At 50.1% G+C, this 25,097-nt stretch overlaps 1 protein-coding gene across 22 annotated transcripts in view; it reads left to right on the forward strand.

Annotated features, from left to right (window-relative positions):
* Positions 1-25,097, forward strand: part of DUSP7 (dual specificity phosphatase 7) — a 330,623-nt gene that overhangs the window by 298,987 nt on the left and 6,539 nt on the right. For 14 of the 22 annotated variants that reach the window (XR_010475028.1, XR_010475029.1, XR_010475030.1 and 11 more), the window contains 7 exons: positions 2,650-2,749; positions 3,324-3,536; positions 5,414-5,492; positions 7,489-7,687; positions 8,546-8,823; positions 12,218-19,704; positions 22,913-23,072. The gene's annotated coding sequence lies outside the window, so the exon portion shown is untranslated. Of the gene's footprint in view, positions 1-2,649; positions 2,750-3,323; positions 3,537-5,413; positions 5,493-7,488; positions 7,688-8,545; positions 8,824-11,396; positions 11,625-12,217; positions 19,705-22,912; positions 23,073-25,097 lie in introns of all 22 variants that reach the window. The other 8 variants (XR_010475045.1, XR_010475044.1, XR_010475047.1 and 5 more) reach the window with 4 other exon arrangements.

Raw genomic sequence — 25,097 nt, forward strand, 5'->3', positions numbered from 1 at the left:
AGATCTTGCTCTGCCCCGGTTCAGGTGATGGCTGGATCACCTTGGCCCCTCTTCTGCTGCAAAGAACAGCTTGACCAAACCTGAGCATGTTGTCCTCTTGAGAAAAGGTCCCAGCTGTGGGAGAAAAACCATCTTCAAACAGGGAAGGGGGTGGGACGTGCCGGGTGTGCGGGGCCAGCCAAGGACAGCCAGGAGCTGCCCACCTGGTGGTGGCAGCCAGTTCAGCTGGTGCAGAGGACAGACGGGGCCTGGCTGTAACCTACTGAAGGGGAAGGCTGAAATCTGCTGCAGGAGCAAGCAGCCAGGAGCATTGGGTGCTGGGGGAAGAAGGAGCATGATTCAGCCACCTGAAGGTATCTCCCTGTAGGAGAATTACCTTCCCTATAAAGCAGCAGGCATTGCTCTTAAGTGTTATCAAGCTTAAATCGGTTCCCTAGGTGACATCCCAGTAAGTGGATTTCCCAATTAAGCACATCCCGATTAAGTGGGATGTACTGTAATTACAGAGCGCTCAGCACTAGGAGCAGATCAGATCCGTTTGCAGCAAAGGGCCAGATCGAAGCTTTTCCCCAGTCTGGAGCGGATTGTACCGAGGTATTTCTGTAAGCATGAAGGTGGGCAGGCAGGAGACAGGATTGTGCAGCAACCTCCACCATGCCGGTCTGCATGTTCCCTGCAGAAGGAAGATGCTGGAGGAAGCTTATCTTTAAACTCTGATATGGGAGCAAATGCCTTTTGAGGTTGCACTCCTCTGTCTACTGCTAGTCCACAATCCACAGGATGAAGCCTTTGATCCTGCATGCTATCAGCTTTCTCTGCCAAAGATACCCATTAGGAGAGATGTCTGTGTAGATGTTGTGCAGGGAAACAGCGCCTCTTCCTAAGGAGGCAGGGGCTGGAGCAAGACTCTAGACCTGAACATGGACTCTCAGACCAGGCCAGCCTCTGAATTAGAGCCTACTTTACCACTTACCATGTTTACCCAGATACCTCAAGATCCTTAATTCCCACTTCGCCAGGGGGTGTCATGCATGTGGTGCAGCACGCTTTCCCTCCAGGCTCTCAGTCCTGAGGTCGTGCTGGCTGCAGCATATCTTTGGTGGCTCTCGGGCTTCCAGTGGTATTGTGCCTACAGGCAAGAAGGTTGAAAGCTCTTACACCCACCACACCCATGTTCTCCTTCTCCGGGGTTACACGGTGTGGGGCAGGAGCCCACCTAATTGCCAGAAGTGAGACCTCATAATTTGGGGGGATGTATTACGTGATTCTTAGCTGCAGAGATAAAGTCACGGTTGGATGGCAAAGGAAGATGATGAGCTGCTCCTATCTCTGAGAAGGCTAACCATGAGTTGTCCCATGTGGATGTGGACTCATTCACACCCCACAGTGCCCGCAGAAGACACGCTGCTGCTGGCCTCCACCACCACAGCATCTTGAACCCCTCGCTGATGCCTCGTAGCTTCCCCACCAGCAGCTTTCCTCCTCCCACCAGCCGGGCTGCAGCATCCCCGGGATGCCCGCTGCCTGTATCCAATCCCCCAGGCTGTCCAGCCAGCGATGTGCAGCACATGTGTGTGCCGTGGCTGCACTGCTCTTCCACCCCCAGGTCATTGCTCTGCTGCCTCTTCCATACTGCTGGTTTTGCAGTGCCACCCACTGGCAGAGGCTCCCCAGAAATCCTCCTCTGCAAGCTTTTCTCTGCTGCAGGTGATGCTCCAAAGAGAAAATATTAGAAAGATTACTCTAGTAGGTGTTGTTCGTAGAGCACATCCCATGGGTGCTGGTCTAGGACATCTGGGAACCTTCCAGCATCCTTTCTCCTCTGTCTCAGTGTATGTTGAGCCCAAGCTGCAAGACCGCTGGGTTGGCAGACTCCCAGTTGTAGCTTAGGCTGTGTTTAAGGCAACTCACATTGGCTTGCCCCAACAGGCCATCAGCCCTGTGTCCTGCCTGCAGTATGGCAGGGTGGGCAGCAGTATAATTGTTTCCCATCCCTGCTGGGTGTGCTAGATTGGTTTATGTGGGTTCTGTGTTCATGTTTTCCCATGCAGGATAAAATACAAACCCCTGGCTGATACCAAAACCCACACAGTACGTACGGAACGTGCATCCCCATGGGGAATGTCCTCCCAGGGATGCAAGCCTGGGGACTTGTGCGGGAGAGGATGCTTTGGGGACACTTAATTTGTCATCAGGCAGCTTGATCTCTCTGAATTTGTCTTGTCCCTCACTGACCCTGTATATACTCTTGTCTCCGTCTCTGATTTAATATGCAGTGTGGGCCCAGTTGAGAAACAGGAGACAAGAGAGCAAAGAGACAGAGCAATGCGGTTCTCCAAGTTTGTATGTAGTGAGCTGCTGCAGGCAGGAGACCGCTGTCAGGCTGGTGCCCAGGCGAGGCTGCCGAAATCAGCTTGATGCCTGGCTGTGATCGCTGTGTCAATGCAGCAGCAGTGCAGATGGACCACAAGGAATTTTCTCCCGAGCCTCCTAACAGGCAGCAAGTGCTTGTTTAAAATAAAGCCTGACAAATGGCATGTTGGGGGCGTCAGGTCCTGGAGCACTGTCTTCTGAAAAGTATGAAAAGGCACTGGAGGGGAGCCTGGCACAGCCTCCCAGATGACAGTAATTAAAGGCTTTTGCACTCAGGCACTGGGAACTGCTCCTCTTGCAAATTGGCCTTGATTGAAGAGGAAGAGAATGATTAGGCTGAAGGGGAGCGGTGGGGGTGGCAGGCAAAAACACCAAGGTAAGTCTCAATTTGTCTTCTATTTTTTTTTTCCTGCCTTTCCTCTCTCCCAAACAGTGTCTGTGTGGGTGGAGGGAGCAGGGCTCCAGCCTGGACTGGCTCTGCCTGAGCTGCTCGGGGCTGTTCAGCGAAAAAGGAGCTGCTCAGCTCCCATCCTGCCCGTGCAGCCCCAGAGCATCCCCAGAGCACCCCCCCCAGGCCTTGGAGCAGCCAGCCCTTTCCTGGAAAGCTCTTTGGGCTGGGTGGTGCCAGGTCACCCATCTCTTCACAGAGCTGGCAAAGGGGTTAACCCCTGACCTGGGCTATACCTCTGTCTCCCTGCTGGGGCTATACCCCTATATCCCTTATAAACCCCAGGGGTTACCACTCTTTCTCATATTTTAATTATAAAGGGAACATTGATAGCCTGTTCAATCCAGGGTTTACCAAGTTATTTATTTTAAACCCATTTTTGATGAAGTTGTCTGAATGTATTTGAGTTCTGTGCAAAGCTCTGCACCAACCTGAGTGGTTCCTGCAAGGTAGCTGATGGTGTAACCCTCCCTGCCCTTTCTAAAGCTTTGTCCCTTCTCAGACCCATGACCACCAAAGACATCCCAGCTGTGGCTGCCCTGACTGGCATCCTCCATGGAGCAATTTGTCTTGAACTACTAGGGGAAGTCACAGTGGCATGAGTGCAGATGCTCCCTCCAAACCCAGCCAGCTGCTTCACAGCATGGGGCCAAGGAACTGGTACAAGATTCAACCGAGTGTCTCTCGCCCCCAAGTCTGGAGCATTTATACTCGGGTAAAACAAATTAGCTCAAGTTACGGCAAGATAGAGCGTCTCTTTTTTCCTGGGGTGAAGGGAAGCTAAATAAATGGTCTTTATTCAAGCAATTGTAAAGACTCCTGCACAGAGTTTGTGAGCAGCCAGCCTCACTCAAGGAAACTGCTGGCCCAGTCTGCAAATGGATCCTCTTGTCCGGGTCCAGTCCTGCAACTGCCAAACTCCCTGCAGGAAGAGAGGGAACTGGGTCTGGTGCCCTACGTTTGATGCTGATTAATATTTGGGCTAGATGAGCAGCGTGCTTAATGTAGTACAGCAGTTGGTTTTGTTATAGGACGATAACTCTGTGGGGTTACCACAAAATTTGACGCAGCTTATAAAAAATGCAGGTTGTTGTGGGGTCGTGGCTGCAGACCTCTAGCAGGAAAAAACCCTATTGTGTCGGGGTGAAACCTGTGTTTGAATTGAAAGGGTGATACGATTGAAGGAGGGACAGACAAAGGTGCTTTATGTGCTGGCTTGGGCGAGGTGTGATGCCCATCTGTCTCCATGTGCTGTGCCGCAGCCCCTTCCCAGTGGCCGGGTGGGAGATGCTCTGCCTGGCCAGGGTCTGGCTCCTGCAGCAGCGCTCAGCTGCCCTAAATCCTCCCTGGCCTTTCAGAGGGGCAGCTGCCTAATGGAGGGAGTGAGATAAGTGAAAGAAGAAAAACCAAACAATTTGCATCCAGCTCCTGCCGGCAGCAGAGGCGGTTTCTGTGTGAGCGAGGCTAGCAGCACCACTTCATTCAGCACACCTGTGTGCTCAGATCCCCATGCGTGGCAGGCTTTGTGCTCTCGAGGCCACTTCAAAAATCTACTCCAAGCCCACAGATAGTCCATGAACTTTGCATCCCACCCTAAATATCCTACTAAACCTTTGCAAAATGGCTCTCGCAGCCAGGCTCAGCGGTGTTACCGCCGTGAGCAGGCACTGCTGGAGGAGCAGCTCGATGATGTTGCAGGGATGACGACACCCCAAGTCCATACAGTCAAACAGGATCAAACTGGCATTGAGGGGTGATCCACGGCACCACGTTCAAGCAGGGCTGGATGCTCCTCTGAGTCTGTGTGTGCTGCTTGTGGCAGTCACATCAGGTTGTACCTGCAGTGTTTGAGAAGCAGCATCGCATCCCAGGCTAGTTTTTCCTTCAGAAGGTAGAAAACAAGAAGAGAGCGTGTTTTATCCTCAAAACTAGAAGTGAAGCTGTATTCCCTTTCCTCCCCAAAACATCTGGGATCACTCCTGACCCTGCTCTGCATTACAAAGGGAGAAGCAGCATCTCGCTGCTTCCTCCCATCATCCCGTTTAAACCACCCTGAATCCAGTCGCAGTCAGGCTGGCCGGTGGGTTCAGCTGATTGCGCTCTGGAACAGCATGATAAAACCTCCAGAAAATTATTTTTCATTTTTGTGTGCTTCTTGAAAATCCCTACAGCTGCCTGCAAGCCCTGTGCTACACTTGGCTGCCAGGGGTTCCTGGGGCTCACAGAGTTGGGCCACATTGGGGAGTAATGGACATTTAACCCCTCCAGTGCCAAAAGGCACCTTCATGGCCCTGGTGCTTGTCTCTCCTGGTTATGCACTGGTGTAGCTTGACAGCGGATGACAGAGGTTAGGAAAAGGCCTGGGACGGCTGGGATGTCGTTGCCATGGAAATCATGTGGTGTCTGGAATAGCAAGAACGAGGGCAACTCAATAAGTAATGATCTGTCACATTGATTAAGGGGGAGTTGCAGGGATTTTGTATGGGGAAAGCCTCATGCTTCAAGTGATATGAATCCATATGCTACATCTCCCTGTTCGCCTCCCCCTGAAGGGCTCTATCAACAGGAAATAATCTGATTTGTTTTGACCAGGGGTTTCTCCAGGGAGTACTGACACGGTTCCTGCCCATCAGCTGCGCTGCACAGCTCTGCCATCCCAGGATGAAAGGCAGTGAGTCCATGCAATATTCATTCACTTCCACTTCCTTCCTTCATTCATTTCTCCATCCATTCATCTGCTTCATTCACATTTCCGCAGCACTTTAACGAGCAGTGCTCAGCCTCTGCAGTCCTGCAGAGCCTTCCCTGGTACGCTCTTCACTGCAGATGGCTGTCTTCAGCCTCATTTATTTTGCAGGGCAAAGCTCGGCACGGCTGGAGCAGGGTCGTGTTGTGCCCAGCTGGCACTTTGGTCTTTAAACCCCACACAAATGCCCCTGGGTTTTGCTATTCCATCTTTCACGTCTTGATTTCTCTCTGCTGTGATTTCTGTCTCCTGCAGCTCCCATCCTCTTTGCAGGAGCCCATCACAGCGCCGGTGCCCGTGGCAGCCCTCCTGGGGCTTTGGTGGGAGGTGGCAGGTGGCATTGCTGGGGGCGCAGGAGGGAGCCCAGTGTGAAAGCGGTATTGCTGAAGTGACTGTGCCAGGCACTTGCTGCTGAGCCAGAGCCACAATAGTAAACATCCTCAGGGCTGTGTTGCCATCCACCTGCCTCCACCGTGCCAGAGCCTTTCATGGTGCTTAAGGAGTGCTTTGTGGTGCTGCGGAGCTGCAGGCCAGCGGTTACGTGGCAAGGGGACAGACCCCCGGTGTCAGCAGCTTGGGCAGCTCGGGGTCACAAGACACGTGCAGGAGCAGGGGGCATATGGAAGCCCCTGGCTTTTGGGATTTGCCTCAGACAAGCATGGCTCAGCCCCCCATTGCCTGGCTTGGGGCACTTGCAGGGTGTAGGTGAGGAGAACAAGCACGTCTGTGTTTCAATGCACTTTTTTAACCAACCCAAAGCAGATTTGGGTTTTTTCCCCACCAATATGCAGACATTTCTCTTGAAGAAAATAAAATGTCTGGATAGTGGCTGGGTAGAAATCCAAGAAAGATTAAAAGGAGAAAACTAATTTTCCTGCCCGTGATCTTACTAATGGAAACGATCCTTTCCTCCCCCAGCCTGAAACCCGCTTTTGCTGTGTGTGCGGGTGAGCTGTGCTCCATTGCTCTCCAAATAGCTAAATGCATTTCTGAACCGAAGGAAGCAAACAGAAAACATCCGTTCTTTGTATAATGGAGAAAGCTTTCTCTTTTGTTCCCTGCTTTTTATCAAGTATCTGCTGCCATTATTGTTACTCGCTGGGTTATTACCTCTGAGTGGCTACTTCCACCAGCATGAGCTGGTTTATTGTCTGCTCAGAGCAATTATGGACTGGGATAATTCCTGCTGTGCTGTTTCATTGTAGAAGGATCTGCTGCGCTCAGTGGCCAAGGTAACTTGAGGTGATTTGTGCTGCTGAGGTACCCATCAAGCTAATGAGGAGTGGGTGGCTGCTGCTCCACCAGCCGCTGGGACAGAAGCATCGGGGAGGCTGAACCCAGGCATCTTCAAAAGGAAGTTTGTTTTCTGGAGCAGAGGCTGGGATTGGGTTTATTTCTAGAACTGCATCATCTTTATTGACCAGTTGACAAAATGTTGGCCAATGCAGGCGCGGGACCCTGTTGCTGTGTGTGTAGAGGATAGGAGTGTCCCTGTGGGAGGATTTGCAGTCCCCATGGCAGACACTCACTGTCTTGTCCAGAGCTCACATCTAGAAGGTCGTTTGGTTCCTTGTCTTGTGCTGCAAAGACAAGAGGAGGAAAGCATTCTTCAGTCCACATGGGATTTCCTCTTAGGAACTGCCAGGCCTTGCTGGTTGGAGAGGGGACATAAGATGAAAATGCTTCCTGAAGTTTGAAATCGAGACCTTCTCCTGAGCCTCGCGCATCTGCAGAGATCAGAGCCCCAGTTCTGTCATGCTGCCTCTTTGAATCGGGGGGAGTTTCACCCCAGGCAAGAATATACACCTGGCTTCTTGGTAGACGGCTCAGCCTGCAGGTAGCAAAAGCACCTGCTTGTTTTTATTCTTTGATACCTGATCTACTTTCAAAATAACTTCTTTCTTTCTCTTTTATTCCCTAGGAATCCAAAACAAACCTGCCAGAGGCAGTAACTTTTATTGGTGAGGCACTGCCAAATCCCGCCAATTGTCCATGCACAAGAGGGGTCGGGTCACCCTTTGCCCAGCCCTGTGACTTGCTTGGTGCAGGGTTTCTGCTGAAGACCTGAAGGATTTGTCCTGCAAGAGGAGCTGCCTGGGTTTTGCAGTCCAGATACTCAGGTTAGTAACAATGTGGTCATACATTCACTCGCTAATAAATAAATACAGAAGTGTGACGCGTTTAAAGCGCTTGCTAAGGCTGTGACAAACGCTTTTTTCCCACAGTTAGCAGCCTGTGGATTAGGAAGCCTTGATTTTTATTTATTTTTAATAGCACACAATGAGGACAGATTAGCATGAAACTATAATGCTATCACATGCTCACAAAATCCTCTATGCTAAGACCCCATCCAAGTTCAGCACAAGCAGCAATGAGCTTTTCTAAGGAGGCTTGATTATACGAAGTCTTTTTTCCTGCTGGCTCAGAAATGGTAACTAGCAGGGTTGAATTTCTGGGATTGTATGTACACATAAAACATTGTAAAACAGCATTGTTTGGTTATTTACCCCCTTATTAAACTTGGTCCTCCATACCCACATAAATCTCTAGGTGTCTGGACTGCACCTGGCACAGGCTGGTCCTGCTGAACCCACTTCCCAGAGCTCCTTTTGGGTTCGATACTAAGCCCATACCCTGGGCTAGGTCAACATTTGCCCGTTTCCCAAAATTTTCTTGCACAGAGCTCAGTCTCATGTTTGCTTTGCTATTCAAACCTGGCCCGTCTGAACTCCCAGATATCCACTCTGCAAGAAATTGATGGTTCAAACTGATCTGACTGGACTCTACGATTTCACCCCTTTCCTATCACAGGCTGGACACTGGGAAATGTTTTTTGGGGGTACAGGGACCAGGAGAAGGTAGGAAGCCGCCTCTCTGCTGCTGCTCTGTGCTCTGCCTTTGGCTCAGCTGATGCTCAGAGTGTCTGGAAATCCATCCTGAAGTTTCAAAGCAATCATCTTTGTGTTCTCCCTTGTCAGGCTGAGTTCCCAGAGCAAAGGGACTTGCTGGTCTTTCGCAGAGCACATTGTCCTTAGCATCACGGTGACAGCACCTGAGGACCTGGAGGACAACCCTGCCTTGCCTGATGGGGAGACAGAGAGCAAACAGGACCAGGCAACAACTCTCGAGTCACGATGCTGTCCCTGCTGCTTCCTTTTCCCCATCAGCTGCATGAGACAAGCTCTCCTTTTCTGCTCGAAAAATTGCCTGGCTAAAAGCTTTTGCTACTACTCTTGCCATCCCAGAGTGCACTAAGGTAGGAGTCGTCACTGCTAATTATCTCCATAGGTAACTCAGTGCCTGGGTGGATAAATATTAGAGTTCAGGATGACTTGGGAGGCACATGGAAGCCCACGTCCACCTGCCAGCTGCAGATGGGGTGCGTGTGCTTCGAGGCAGGAACGTCTGAGGTCCAGATGGGCACCCAGCAGGGGCAGGTGACTTGACATCTCCATCAGATGGTAAGATAGTGGATGTCTCCAGGGACTTTTCCAACACAAGGCTGGTGTCTGACACCCCTTTTCCCTCATGTTTTTGGCCTTTGGCCTGCCCACTCAGCTTCTTTCCCTTGCCCCCAGCTCCTGAAGCAGCCCTGGGGTTCAGCACGCTGTGTGCAGGTGCCTCCTGAGTGCCTCTCTGCATCCATGGCAATGGACCTGCCAGGACCTGATGGCATTTGTAAATATTTGCATTTTGTGGGGAAATACCCTGTTTAAACGTAGGGTGGTATTAACTCCATCATCTTTGTGTTCTCCCACGTTCCTGAGCTCCGTTCACCAGCCCTGGCCCCTGAGACAGCTCTGCTGAAAGCAAATATGTCAGTCTGCACTGCACAGGGAATATTTTAAGGCTCTGAAAACAAGGTTATTATAGCAAAGCTGCCAAAAGTGTAACCACTGCCATGCTAAAATATCCTCTGCCTCCTACATTTGTAACGTGGGAGTCTTTTATATCCTCTTTACTGCTGCTCAACCATACATTTGTCTTGGCAGCAGATGTATATAGACTGGGACCTATTTCAGTGTCATGCAAAAGAGCTCTTAGGTTAAAAGATATATTACAGCTTACTGGAAAGCTTGAAATTAACTGCATGATGATGCTGCCTGAAGATAAAGAATGAGCAATTTTATTGAATTGCGATTTTATCCATATGGCTGAAGGTTTGAACTGTGTTAACGTCTCCAAAGGTCTCCATTTGCCAGATTAACTATTGAGTTTTGGGTGACTAGTTGGAGATGGGAAAAAGAGACGTCATTTAACCATTTCCAGAAAAGCACTGTCTCCCTCTTCGCTGTATAGGAGTAACCCAAAAAGAAAGCAGCCAGAGAACAGCCCCTGCTGCAGCCGTCACTGGCCAGCGTGGGGGCTTTGGGGAGGACATCGTCTCCTTTGCTCTCAGCTGTGGGGCAGGAGAGACTCAGTCAGTCCCTGTGAAGTTCTGCTGTGGTTATTATTAATATCAAGCCCATAAATGTTGGTGTTTCGGTGGCCAAATTCCTCTGCGGTGTTGACAGACCTCTTACAGCCCCCAGCTTTAAGCAGCAGCACCGAGGTGTCCTCGGATGGCCCAGAATTTCCTTGGGTATCTGGTAGCGGCAGACAAAGAGTTAATGATGGAAATATATCTATATATAGGTTTAGGGGAAGGGGTTTTTTCTTTTAATATATGTTTTTTGCTTCATGTCTGAGCTCTTGGCGCAGCATCCCCCGCCTCTAATCACACCTTATAACTGCAGTTTAAATCAAAACCCACAAGGCTGGACCAGTTGGATCCAGTTTCTATTAAGCCATTTGATCTGCGACTGAGCAGACTTGCTGTCACCGAGCCAGTCCCCTGCCTGTGCCTCTACATAATGAGGCTCCCGCCGCTCCCCACGCGGTGCGGGGGAATCCACGAAATTCTGGGTCAGGATACGTCCCCCCAGCACCAGCCCTCTCCTCTCGCCCCCTTCCTCAGCAGCCAGAGGGTGAAGCACGGCTGGCAGCTGCACCAGCATGGGGAGGAGGCTCTTGCCGCGCTCTGGAGCACAGCTTAAAAGCTTTGGTCACTTAATAGGTAAAAAAAATAGAAAATCCAAGTTAAATCAAAATCCCCTTTTTGTTCCTCACTGTAATTTGTTCAGATATTAACCCTTTGAAGATTCTAGTTGCTGTTTTTGCTATTAAGGGCACTACACAGCAGCGTACGGGTGTGTGGCTGCCTTTAATATAAGATGAGATCTCATCCCCTCTGTGGTGCATCACTTCTCCAACAGACCCTCCCACAGCTGATAAAATTGCCTGGGCTCTGTTTTGCTCTCTGCCGATATTAGTAAGGAAGCTGATCTCCTGATTTTATAGACTTTAAAAGAAAGTGACTCTTAATTCTTTAAATTAAGGCACCTGTTGATGCCTGTGTTGATGCCTGTGAAGGGAATGAAATGGTCTCGGACACAATCTCAGCCGCCCGTCCGTCGCTGTTCCCAGGAGCCCGTACACGCCGGGCAGGGAACGGAGGGAGGTGGTGGCTCAGCGTCCAGGGCTGCATCTCCAGGCGTCTGTCTTAGCTCCTTTTTGCAGCCATTTTGAGCACTGAATAAAGCAGGAGAATTAGTGTGCAGCCATACAAATCCAAGCCAGTCTCCAAAGTCAGATGTGTTTGAAAGCGGAATTGCAGCTGCGACAGGGAAGGAGCATATTCACGAGTATTTCCTGCCTTTTTTTTAATCGATCTGTTAAAAAGCAGTGGCTTAGGTGGGAAGTTTGTTTGGGTGAATTATAAAGGACTTGTTCCGTTAATGGGATTCTTTTTTTCTTTCCATTTGTGTGTCACTGAACTGCACAAGACAGCCACAGACTCCAAACTCTAAATTCCCGTTTGCGGACTCTGAGCTCCTGAGGTTGATTTTACCACTTTACCACCAGGAAAAATTATGTGAATTCATGGGAGAAGCAAGTTATATGATGAGTGGAGAGAAATACAGCTCCAGAACCAAGTTACTGCTTCAGACAAGGCTGCAGCAGGCGATGGCGCCCAGCTCTCCTAGCAGAGATGGCTGCAGCGAAATCACCCAAGAGGTCCTGGTTAAAATTAATTGAGTTAATTAATTGAGCAGCTGTGGCATGGCTATTTTCTCTGCATGCCCTGGCTCTTAGTCCTTCTCTCCAAGGGGAGAAAGTGTCATTGAACCTATTTATTGGCAATGCTGGCTCTCCAAAGCAGAGGTGGTCAGCCTTGGTGTCTCATCACCTCTGACATACTCATTGCAGATGCCTGAGCCTCACCTGGGACTCAGGACTTTGAGACCTTGTGACAGCATTTTCTAGCTGCAGAGAATTGAGAGAAGGAAACATGGGCTTCAGATTCCTCAAAAATTATGTAAACCCAGATCTTCACCTGCCTTTTGTTACATGCAGCAGGTCAGGTCCTGCCTGGAAGTCACTGGGTTGTGGATCAGCCATGCAGCTGATGGAAATGCTGCTGCTGGCCCATGGAAGGGGTTTTGGGGTGGGGTGGTGTTTGTTTTTTTTCAGCCAACCCATTCAGGAAAGAATAAGCTTTTCTTTTCTTAGCCATCACTTTTTGCAGCATGTGTCAAACTAACAATGGTTGGGTATTCCTCTGAGGCTGTAAAATAAGCTCATTCATCCTTTCTCTCTATTTGTTGTAGGGAGAACAAAATGAAAAGAATAAAGAAAAAGAAAAATCCACTGAGCTACTGTTTGCTTTCCGGACGGAGCCTGTGGTACAGCACCAGCAGCCAAGCACAGCTCTGCGTCAAACACAAAGGCAACATGCCGCTTTGTGTTCGCTCAGCTACATGCATGCAGGGCAAGGGAGAAGGAAGGAATGTCAGTGGAGCCTCTTGTGGGCTCCTCACCAAGAGGAGCCTCCTTCCCTCCCACCGCCTTTACAGAGCTCTGTAATTCCCCCAGGATCGTGCTCACCACAGACCGCGCAAGAAGCAGGGCTGGGGTTTCAGTCCATGGCCACCTTCCCATGAGGTCAGGGCTGAATTGCCACCCTGCAGCCAGCACAAAGGGGCATAGGACTGCTGGAAATGCTGTTTTGGAAGGGGGAGCTCAACCTTCATCAACCATGGGGATGGACAGGGGATGCTAGAGAAAGTGCATTCAAGCATTTGGAAAATCTCACAGGACTTTGTGGGAAAAGTGAGGTTGAGTACATGACCATCCTGCAGTGCCACTGGAGCAGCAGTTGCATATCTGTGGCTGCAGGTAGAGGTGGAGACTCGCTGACATGAGACCCGATCCAGTTACAACCCAAATTTCAGAGCTCATGAGCAACCACTGAAATCTTGTTGACCAGTCTTAGCTGAAAAGCAGACCTCACCAAAAATTAGGTGTCTTCACGGGCGCTTGGATTGAGGCACTTAAAACAAGGGCTAGCACTTGTAAGGTGTCTGCTTGGCCACAAGTTTGCCTGCATCATGTTCCCCCAGACACAGTACTGATTGGTTTCAACTTTCTAAGAGAAAAGGAGGTTGTGGGTGCTTAAACTAAAGGCCAAAGCCTGGAGAAGAAGTGGTCTTGAGAGGAATTTGGCTAGACTGGATTGGAGTACCATGATTAACCTTCACCTGGTAGCTTTCTCCTTTTCCTTGGAGATTCCACAAAACACCAGCTCCCATTGCTGTCTTGAAGGTCTTGAGATGTCAGACCTCAACCCTCACCCCACTTCCTCTCAGGTTTGAGCAGGTGCTTTATCTTGATTAATCTGGGCTAGCCCATGGGCATATCTCTGTGGTTTTGCTGGCAGACGGGCCTGGCCAGAGCTGCTTGGGCTGGGGATACCGGCCAAAAGCAGGAATCACAGCAGGGGAGAAGGAAAACTCACAGGACTGGTTGAGGAAGGGTAGGAGTGGAGCAGACATCCCTCCCATCCTTCCAGCAGGTTTATTAGGGTCTGTTCTTTGGTGTCTTTTACTGGTCCAAAAGCAGGGCCACCATCTGTTCTGCTGAATTCCTCCTAAATTCTCCTTTTGCAGCATGACCGGTGTGAATGCCAGCAGCTGGAAGACTGAAATAGCAGCTACCATTGCTTAGGTCCCACTGATTTGTCCTGTGGTTTTTCCATGTCCTTTAATCTCCAGTAAATAATCCCTCACTTCCTTGTGGTCTTTTTAATTCCATGCTCTGTGCTGGTGCTTCCTGTAAACATTGGGGCTGGTGGCCCGTACGTGGCCACCACCATCTAATTGAGGCTCTCCCCAGCCGTGCAAAGGGCATGTGACAGGGCTGTTTGTCAGGCTGGATGTGGCTGGTACAAGGGATAAATAATAGAAATGCCTGATTCTCCTCTCCATCCAGCCAGAAGAAGTCAGGGCTGGCTCTCGTGAGGCTGGTGAATAATACAGGTGTAAAACCAAGTACATGTGAGAGCATCAGGTCCTGGCACCCAACTAATTGCATCATCTGGCCTCCAGCAATCATGATTAGGCCAGCGCTTGAAAGCAAAATTGGCCTAAATTATGAGCAATGAGGTCCCTCCACCATACACGTCTGCACTGGTGTTTGCTCTTCCGTGCAGGAGCCACGTCCTGTGCAGAAGCCATGACCAGACCTCGCTCAGCCCTTAATTGCATGTTTCTGGTCTAAAATTTGGAGTGGAGTCCTAAAATCAAGGGCAGAGGTGAGAGGTCTGTGCTGAACGAAGTCTTTACCCAATATTTGTTGCTCCATGGGCTTGATCCTTTGCACTCTGGTGGCAAGAGAACTCCAGATCCCCTCGAGCACTCTGACAGCAAGGGAGGTCAAGAAGGCATTTGTACAATCAAAATATTTTTAGCTGTAAGATTTGGGTATCAGATACCCATCCTCAAGCCTGAGAGAAATTATTTTCCCCGGGTGAGTTTGTGTTAAACTGAGGGTAGATCAAAGGGGCTTGTGACAAGAGCTGAACTGGGCTTTTTGGCTGGCACAGCTTTTCCTCCAACTTGAAAGATCATCACTCCAGGTTTCTGTTGACTGATGGATCCCTCCACAGATACCTGAGCAGCCAACAGACCATTTCTGCAGGAACATCTTTGCTCCCAATGTATCTTGGGCTCTCACTTGTGCCTGTCCTGACCATCCTTGCACATGGGGTGTCTGTATGTGCCTGGCTGGAAGATGATGGTGTGAGTGTGCTCATGCAGGTGATTCTGGAGATGGATGGGTGTAATCCTGCTAGCCCTGCCAATATTTGATGCTTGAAAAGTTAATGCTTCATGTTATTTTATGTTAATATTTTAATGTTAATTTACAGCAAAACACAACTGTAAGAGAGGTCTTATAACCAGACCATTAACACATGGTTCTTCCCAGCATGGCGGCTTCCAGAAATCTGCAGGTTTTGATCTGTTGGCTACTTCAAATAAGTTCTAATTTATTTGTTTTCTTTTCATAAGCTCCTCACAGCCAAGCTGTGACAGCTAAGGGGAACCTGCTCAGTCTTTCAGCATTAACATCTTGATTATCAGAGCGCAGGCTCCTTCCACGTGAGGACTGCACGTGTGTGTGCCACCACTCCTTAAGATACTTGTGGAGCTGAAGCGTGAGCAGGAACTCGGCTTGCCGTGGCATTGGGGGTGCTGAAAAAGATGCCTGGAGGGAAAGGCCAACCTCAATTTGTGTCATTTAATGCCATGTCATGTCTGTCACCTTCTTTAGAATGGGGCAGTTAATAGCAAAAGCGGAGTAGAGCTGAGTTTTCCCATTAAATGCTGGTGACCTGGTTGTATCTCGCCGTGGTGCATGTATCACAGGGAACTGAGTGTGTGCTGCAGGCGGCTGATGCCCCGAGGCACGGGCAGTGAGCATCCTGCTCCCTGTGCACTGGTGTTGACCAAAGGAAGCTGAGAGGGCTGATGTGAGGAAGCTGGTGGGAAGTTTGGGTTTCTGGCTGCCCACGCAGCTCCAGTGTGACCAAGAGTTGGCAGGATCAATCCCAGAGCATCCCATGGGGATCAGATGGGGGAAGGACTGGGAATTGCTGGCTTTTTTCATGACCACCTTTTCCTTGCAAAGTAGATGCCACATTATCACTAGGTTGAGCTGTTGGCTGAAACAGAGCCCTAGGCAAAATCAGACAAAAATGAAACTCCTACAAGCCTTTCCTGAAGTCCGCTTGAAAGCATTACAGGTGTAGAAGAAATGACGCTGTTCTGGATGTGTTTATGACTGCTCTCATGGGTCTCCCTGGCCCCAGGCTGACCATGGGCCTCCACTGCTCCGTTTTTTCTGATGGTGGGGATGTGAAAAGCCTTGAGAGAGGCAGAATGGCTTTGCCTGGGCAGCAGTAGGAGTTCTTGAGACCTGAAGCAAATAATCATCGCCTGGAGCTGGTCCCTTTGGCTCCAGGCACTGCTGAGTTTGCTGGTGGAGAAAACCACTGCATTGGATCAAACCGCTGTGCAAGGAGACTTCACAAAAGTGAACAGCTAGTGGTCAAGAAGAGCTGCCAGATTCCTGCTTTCTCAGTAACTAATAAAAGTGCTTTTTAAACACAATTAATGTGATGTCTTGCTAAAGACTGAAGGAAATTGGAATTGAGACATTTGTATTTTGACAGACTCTGTGGAAAACTTCTGTTCAGACTGGTAGGAATGAAACCAATAAATTTCTGAAGAAACTTTCTGAATTCAGCCTTCAAGATAATAGATAGGCTGTTCTGACTGCAGATAAATAAACTCTGTTTTTATAAGCGTTTAAAGACCTTTGGGATGACGAAGTGGAACATACTTCACATCTCCAAAGATGGGAAGTGGCTTCTGAGTCAAATGCCCTCCCGTGCCAGGGCTCGTATTTTAGACTGAGATCACTCTTTTGTGACTTGTTGACAGGTTTTTTGTTGTACTTTGAAGAAAAAAAGGGAAAACGTCCCAGGCTGAAAATAGCAGTGAGACATTCCGCAACCAGCCAACCTGTTCTTCAAGAAAACTTCCCAGGGAACGTAAAGCTCAAGCTGCAGCCCCAAAAACACCAGCTAAGAAATGGCACATCAAGTGATTATTTGGGTGAAAAAAACTCTGTTTTGGGTGACAACAGCCCCTGCCTGAGCATCGCTCATCTCTTTTCCTGTGGTGAAGATGACCATCTGAGAAAGGAAAAAAAGCAAGGAAGGAAGGCAGGAGCTGTCCCAAAGGCAGGTGGTGAAAAGGCTGGATCAGGGCTGGAGAAACAGGCCAGGTCTCTGCCTGTGTGCCAGGCTTGGGGCTTAGTTTTGCAAACAAAACCAAAACAAATGCAACCCAGAGCCACGGGTGGTAAGCAACACTGAAGCATTCGCACTAAGGTTTGTTTGCTTTGTTCTCCATTTATCTGCTGGCTGATGTGACCTGTTGGGCAAAGGCCAGCAGGATGTGCTTTATGTGAACTGAACGTAAAGGCACGTTACTGGAGGAAAAGAGAGACAAGTCACATATACAGGGTGGCCCCCAAACCAGGCTGATCGGCTCCGCATGGATGTGGGCTCCTGCCATTGCATGTAGCCGAAGGCCAGTCCTGGCACAAGGGTGGCACGTTGGAGCAATGTGCCTCGAGGTCAAACCCCAGTGTCACGGCCGAGTCTCTGAGGCTCAAGAGAGGAGGCACCAAAGCCTTTCAAGAGCTGGCTGAAGGAGCTCCATCTCTCTGGTTTCTCAAAAGGAAGGGAGAGCAGGTCAGGGCTTGTGATGCACAAAGATGGGGAAATAACAAGATTTAGGAGGCAAAGTCTTACAAGATGACTGGAAACAGCCACCCAGTTAATCCATCCTGTGAAAAAGGCTCTCGTATTGAAAAGTCATTATCAGGAAAGTAACTTAGCAAAGCTTGTGGTGATCCTCCACTACCGAGAATGTTTTGATTGAGCCTGATCCCTCCCCATGAAAGCAGATGCTCTAATTCGTGTGGAAGCTAACTGAGGCCTGAGCTGCCCCAGGGAGGAGCCTGGATGGCTGCAGCAAACCCCTCACTCCAGACTGGGTAGGGAAAGGCAGGTTGTGCTTGCCAGAGGGCTGAGGGGGGAGCAGTGGAGGGTCTGGAGGAGGTGCTGAGGTTTGGCTCATGCAGAAGATTGCCCAGGAGCAGGAAGGTGCAGCAGTGTCCCTCAGGCTCGGCAGCGGGCTCCCCTGCACCTCTGCTGCGGGCTCAGCAGCACCTCCTGGGCTCTGGTTGCTGGGGAGGCACAGGGCAGCTTTCTTCTGGCAGGGGAAAAAAGGTAATCTGCCCTCAAGTAACCAGCTCACACTCGGTGTAGCTGCAGGAAATGTGTGCTCTTGCTGCTAGAGACACCACAGTTGCTACAGCAACCGCAAAGCACCAAGTCTCACCAATGCCCTCCCTCTGCCACCCTTCATGCCTCCAAAATCAGGCAGAGTAGGGAAGGTGATGATGGGGAGACAAAGTGCCAGGTGGGGATGACATGACCCCTGGTTGCTGGGGGGCTACACACTCTGCTCCTGTCCCACCGTGGCTGGTGCCCAGACACTGCCACAATCCCATCAGTCCTTACAAGCACTTGGTTTCCAGGTCAATATGATTTAGTTCACCAGATCTGTAAAGCAGGACTGGTCTCAGCAAGCATGTGTGCACCCCAGCCTGCCTTCCCCCCACCAAGCATCTCCCTGCAGGGATCTGCAGTGCTCGGTTGTATCCGTGTTGCTTGTTCAGCCACCGAGCCGGTGCAGCAGCTGGCGGGATGGGGATGCAATGCTGGGATGCGGTGGGGAGCACCCCAGTGACAGGGGCAATGGGAACCTAAAACCAAAAGGTGCTTTGTGAGCACCTGCCATCTCTTTGCTATTTAAATCAAGCTCTCCGCGGTTCCCAGCGCTGTGCCAGCCTGCCTCAGTAACCGTGTGTGGTTTCCCCTGGTGCTCCTCTCTTAAATATTTAATGGCAGGAGGGAGGAAGAGATGTTTTAAGAAACATTTCGGTGCTTCCATCTGAACAGAAGGTTGTTTCAGGTGGCTGAAGCAGACAAAAAAGCTTTAGCTGTGATTTATCAGCATCTTTCAGCTGCTGAAGGGCTGGCAGCATGATGATGCAGGGTAATGGTGAAAAGAGAAGTGTTTCAGATGCCCGGAGAGAGTAAGAACTCCTGTGGTCTGTCCTGCATCCTTTTCCTGACTCTATGCCACCATGACTTGATTTCTTACACTAAAACAGTTGAAAGAGGCTTCAGGTTTCAAGTTTTAGTGGATAAAGCTTGAAGATCACCAGCTCCCAGGTCTTAGCCGGGCACTTTGTCCTCCCTACCACCTCTGGATGTGTCAGGTTTGCTGAGTGCCAAGGGTCTAATGGAGATTTAAAGGTATCTACCTGCCAGAGAGTTCCTAAGGATTTATTTGAGTCCATGAAGTGGTTTGAAAAATCTGGATAAAATCACTCTGGAAGGAAATGTATTTTAATCTCAGCCAAATCATAAATCAGGCCATCCTTAATACAAATGACTCCTTAAGACGAGGCTGATACAAGAGGAGAGGGCTGCACTTCTGCTTCGTTTGGCAGTCCCTGTCCTGGTGCATCCACTCAGGGATCATCCCAGTTATTGCTGGTGCTCAGTATAATGAACTTGCATCTGCGCAGATGCCCCACACCTGCACACCAGGGGGTGGGATGCCAGTGGGTCTAATGGAAGTGCTGCCACAGCTCATATTATCTCATCTCCCTAATAAAACCCATTTCCCTGCAGGGCAGCTGCTATAAGGCTGAATTCGGTGGCCTTAAGCACCGTTTTCAGAACAGGTTGGGTGCAAGTGCTATTTACACCAGCAAAATGTCCCAGGCGCAGTGTGCATGGTCATCTGTGCTGGGGCTCAGAGAGACACAGCCAGAAAATATATACAAAGTAGTGTTCAAATGCAGTTTTTCTTAGTGGGAACTGTGAACTCCACAACAAACCTGTTTGCCAGTCCCAGCCCTTTCCCATCCAGCTGTGGTGCAATTAGGTTTTCATTTGAATGACGTGCAAAGGGAGACTGTCAGTCATTTCTCAGCACTGACACTGTGAAAGGGCAGTGCTGCTGGGCTGCTCAATAATTTATGTCCTCAGTATCAGAGGACAGCGTGTGTGGAAGTTCCTGTTGCTGCCAGCCAGGATAAGAAGCTGCCTTCCAAGAGAGATGGGCTGATCACAGTGAGCCCCAGGAGCACACGTGGAGCACACCAAGAGGTATTTCCATTAGTGATTTTGATGGGGATATGATTTTTTAATTAGCATGACCTTCTGAAAAGATCCTGGTACAAAACCATGGCTAAAATCAAGCAGCAGGTGCTGCACCCTAAAAATCAAGCAGCAGACACAGCTGAGTGAATTTCTGCACATATAAAGGCAGGAAGAGAAATAGGGGAAGATCTGTGTGGTGCTGCAGAGGGGAGGATTCACTGTTGCTGAGCAAAGCATGCAGCTGTCTTTGCATCCCGGGAAAGCCAAGAGGGACCAGTGGCCGGAGCAGGTGATCTGACCAAAGGGAAGCATGGGGGCTGCGCGGGAGCACCACCAGCTTGCAGAAATTAGAACTGATCTGCCATCCTATTGATTTCTGCGCACTACATAGTCAGGGAAGGGAGATTTTTAACCAAATGCTTAGAAACATAACTGTAGCCTCCTGTTAGGCTGGTTTTCACACATTACACTGCTCTTCTTCCATCCCCTGCAGGCAAATGGCTCCAACGCCCATATCCATACCTTGTCAGGCATAAGATGAAGTGCTGGGAGCAGCAGATACAGATGCCCATACTGGACCAGGTCCCACGCATTTTCCTTGGCAGGGGTCTGGCCACCTGCCCAACTCTGCCCCAGCTCCTTCTGTTCCTGAGGCTTTGCTGATGGAGCTGTAAAAGAGAGGCAGGTCACATCCTTCCCTGCTGAAATTGTGACATGCATGTGATGCTGCTATAATTTATTGACAGAATTAGCTGTTTCTTAGAAAAATATTAAACTTGAGTGAGCAGGTTAGAAATGCCCTTGCTGCTGGAACTAGGGAAGTGCCAAAGGAGAGGCTTCTTTTTACTCTTTCCCTACATTTCTACTCCCAGCAGGGTCAGAGGCAGCAGCCAGGGGTGGAGGGGTCTCTGTGCTGTCCTGGGCAGTGTGATGACAGCCGGCGAAGCAGCGTGTAGCCTGCTGCCCTGCCTCTGGCAGCATGGGCAGCCCTCGCCTAAAGATTCAGAGAGGGTTTGTATGCAAGCTCTTTCCAAAATCCCTGAATCAGGCTGCCAGCCAGCATTTCAGCCCCGCTTGGATGGAGTGCAGGGCACGCAGCACCTGGCAGGATCAGGCCCTGCTTATCTCCTTCCCCCGCCCCAGCTGCACTTGAGCAATAACCTACTTTTCTGCTTTGCGGAAAGAACATCTTGGATTACGTTGCTGCAAATGAAAGGTTTCAGTCATGGTGTCAGATGAGCTGCAGGTAAGCAGCGGGTTTAATGTCAGCTTTTTTGGCAGCTTCCTTTATTCCCTCTCCACTTTGCACAAACAAACCATCTTTGTGTGGAAGTTCATTTTCCTTTTTAGCTGCAGAGATTGTCAACATGGCTCCCCAATAATCCTCTCTGTGCAGATAAAGGCGAGCCGGCAGCCAAACCAGATCCCTTGTCTCCAGCCTGAAACCCAGCCCGTGCCCACTCCAAAACCAGCGGCCGGTTCATTAATGGATTCTCTTCTCTGTCACAACCCCCTGCCACAGCAGAGAAGGGCAGAAGCTGTGCCCAAGTGATGGATCCTAAATCCCAGGGTGACACACAGTCAGCCTTAACTCCTTCCTAGTCAGCCCCATGTGATTAAGGTACAGGCATCAATACCCCAGCCCCTGGGGGATCTGGCATGATGTAGTGCTCTTCTCTCCGCACTAGGAAGATCAGGGCATCATCCACCAATCTCTGGTCCAGCATACGGGGAGGAGAAGAGAAACTTCAAATTACTTTGGATGCCTCTGTCCTTTATGCATTCACTTTCTTTTTAGCCTTGTAAGGCTCTCAAGCCAACATATCTAAACATTATATCACTTTATATTAAAAAGCAACAACCAAACAAAAAAAAAAAAAACCTTCAGATCAAAGCCTGACATAGACCAGGCTACAGGCTACGCACCCTGTGAATTGGCGGGATAGGACCCTGCTGAGGATCCAACTGCCCCAGTTCAGCCAGCAAAGGCAGGAGAAGGGAGCAGCAGCCACCTTCATAGCCCCACACCCGGCTGCCTCACTTTGGTGCCTGCTGGTTCAGAAGACTTTAATTTGCAGCCTCATTAACTGCTTCATTTCTGATAATTTGCACCACCCCACCCCCAGCAATGTCACAAAACTCTCCAGTGATGTGAAGGCGGTGTGAGCTGAAATGCCTCTGCTGCCAAGCTAAATAGCATCAGGACTGGTTTTATTGCTTAGAAATCTTTTAAGGACTCAAGCAGGTTAATGAATAATCCATTTGAAAAAAAAAATCATAACAGAGATGCTGAGTAACTGGACACAACACTGGCCTAAATTTATGCATCAAGTGACAAACCCTAATGAAAGATAAAATAAAAGGGCCCTGCATGGTACAATTTGGGTGCCGTATCATTTGAATCCCAGTAAGAGCCACTTCATGGAGGAGCAGCTCTGTCCGTACCCCCTCGCGCCTGTGCAGAAATGGTGCAGGGGTTCACACAGCCTGCACAGGCATCAGGGTTTTTTTCCCCAGCTTGTGTCTTTTAAACCTCAGCAGCACTAAAACGTGTCATGGGCTCGCCGAGGACACGTGCAGCCCAAACAGCTCTCGGAACAGCTGGAGCTCTGTGTCCTTCTCGTAATAAATTCCTCCCAGACGGTGTTGCAGGGGATTGCTGGGATTTGAGGAGAGAGGAGGCTGGCTGGATGCGAGACAGGCTCCAGGTTTATCCTTGAAAGCCCCTGTGCTGCAGAGCCTGGGGCTGCGTTTGGCAGCCTGCCCGGGGGGAGACGCCGGTGGAGGCTGAAGGCTGCCTCGTGCTGTACCGACTCACCAATCCTCCCACCAGGCAGCTAAATTGGGGATAAATCTCCCTATTAACAACGCATAAAGCAAGCCAAAATCTGAATGCCTTCCCAGGCAGGAGGTAAAGCAGAATCTGAAATAAGTCCTTCCTGTGCTCCTGGCTAGAAAGCGGCTATGTCGGAGCTCTCCCATAGCGTGCCTGGCCCATCTGATGGGAGAGCGGGATGCTGAGCAAGGCTGCGCTGCGCTTTTCAGCACGACGGATGCAAAATCAGGTCAAAAATAACCGCATCCCAACGTCAGCGGCAGAGCTGCGAGGAACCAGAAGTCCTGAGCTGTTTCAAAGTAGCGTTAAATAATAAAGTCGAGAAATGAATAAATTAGCTCAGCATCTATTTAGGTCAGCCCTCTCTGTTTCTCCCAGCCGCCTCCGTGTGCCTCCTCCCCGCAGCGATCAGCTGCTCCGCGCACGCTGTGCCCGCGGATCTGCTCGCTCCTTCCAAACAGCCGGGCTCTTGGGAAGCGCGGGTTGAGCAGGTGTCACCTCGGACGCACATGTTCACCCCGGCCTTGGGAAGTAGCAGGTGAGCTTCCTTTTCCCTACCAGGGCAAAAAGCATTCTGGAAAATACCATTAAAGCAGTAAGCGTGGGCTGGGTGCACACGGCTGTTCCCTTCCTGGTGTAATCCCCACATGCAGCCTTGCCCAGAGCCACAGGGTCCTGCTTGATAGGCTTGTGGCTGCCCAGGAGCTGTGTCTGTGCTCTGCTGACAGCTCAGTGCAGCCTCAGGGTAGCCCTGCTCATCATCCAGATGTTTTCCATTCCCAGCGCCCAGCCACAGCAGCACCTCCACCTTTACAGACCATCCATGCCCTCCTAGCAGCTGCCCCAGGCTCGGGTTTGTGATTGCAGTTGTCATTTGTTGATTTGGGGACATCCAGCCAGATGGACCAGGCTGATGGACACAGAGGGGAATCAGCTTTTAAAGACCTAAGCTCCCCTCGAATCATTCAAATGCCACCAGAAAAAACGACTACTGTGCAGTCCTCTCGATAGATCTTTATTTACATGTTTTGCCAGCCTGAAAACCCCTTTTTGATGTCCAGAACATCTCATGGTTTTCAGCTATCAGCAAGCTGGATAAACACTCATGAAGAAGGAATTTATTTGCATCAAGGGCTGTTCCATCTCAGCCCAGCTCCTGCATTGCCAAAATTTAAAGGAAACGCAGTCAAGCTGGTCCTCCCCGACCCTGCAGGTAGCTGGAGAAGATCTTTCTAGTGATGTGCCCAGCCAGGATAAGCATCCAGGGTGTAGGCAATGGAAAATGAGATGTTACTAAGTTTGGCCAGGCTTTGCTAGCTCCTTGCGGGTCCCAGCCCATGAGTCACCAGTATGTGGGCCACCAGCATGGCCTCCTCTCTGGAGGAAGAAGTGGAGGTGGAAAAATAACAAAAGGAAGGCAGTTGTTAGTAGTGCCAGCTCTAGGGAGAGTGGGAGGAGGTGGCAGGCCTGGAGAGAAGGTCAGGGCTGCACTGCAGGCTCCTGCCTGATGTTTCCTTCTGTCTTCACGGTGGGAAGATGCTTACAAGAACATGCTCATGGAGGATGCGCAGAGGGCTGAGCTGAGGGATGGTCTCTGGGGGAGGACAGAAGACTGCAGTCAGCAGTGATGGAGCTTTTGTTTGTGGTCCCTGCTCATCCCCTTCTTCTGGTTGCTCCTTTGATTTCTGCTGGGCTAAGCTTAATTACCTGTTGAAAGCAACTTTTGGCCCAGTGCAGACATTGTAAAAGCAGATATGCTTTGCGGATTTACTTGGAACAAGCATGTCCATCTCTCCATTGTGGCTAAACACCATTGCAAAGTGTTTGTACCCCAGTCTGTGCCCCATCATAGTGCTGATGCCCATTTGCAGCTCACCCAGACTCCACTCTTGCTTTTGTGCCCATCCCTGGTGGACAGTGGTGGCAGGGGGGGATCAGACACCCTAGACAGGGACCAGTGACCCTGTTCCTTGTCCAAAACCAATGCAATGAAAATATTCCTGGGGGAAATAAAAGATTGCAGTTCACCATCCTCTTCCAGTGCCTCAGCTCTCCTAACTGGTGCTGACTGGAGCACCCCAGTGGCACGCAGAAGCTGCAGCTGCTGTTCCTGTGTCCCTGCCACCAGCGCAGGACACTTGCAGGGCTGTGCCATGCCAGTTCCCCATCCTGTGGGGACACATGTGGCTGCGGATCAGCACTTCTGCTCCCCTTTGCCCTGCAGAAACCCTTGCGCTCTCTGGAACCCTGTGGTGACAATTGCCACTGGTTGCTACTGGTTTTAAGTACTTCCTATTGCAAATGCTCAGAGCCAGCTGTCTCACCACTGGCAGGCCAGCATTTTCTATAGCAAAACAGTTTTTCTTAATGCCTTTAAGAAAATTGTGACAGATGTCAGGACAAAGAAAACAGGTAGGATGCCAGGTCAAGGGGGAAATTGCTGAGTGTTGGTGCTGTTATTCCCTGGAGATTTTCTTTCTCCATGACTGGGACGAGTGCTCCCGCTTTGAGCCCAGAGCAGGATCTGTTATGCTCAGGCTCCCTCTAGTGCCTCCATGCCCTG

Source organism: Columba livia, chromosome 10 (assembly GCF_036013475.1).
Source record: "Columba livia isolate bColLiv1 breed racing homer chromosome 10, bColLiv1.pat.W.v2, whole genome shotgun sequence".
Classification (NCBI taxonomy): domain Eukaryota; kingdom Metazoa; phylum Chordata; class Aves; order Columbiformes; family Columbidae; genus Columba; species Columba livia.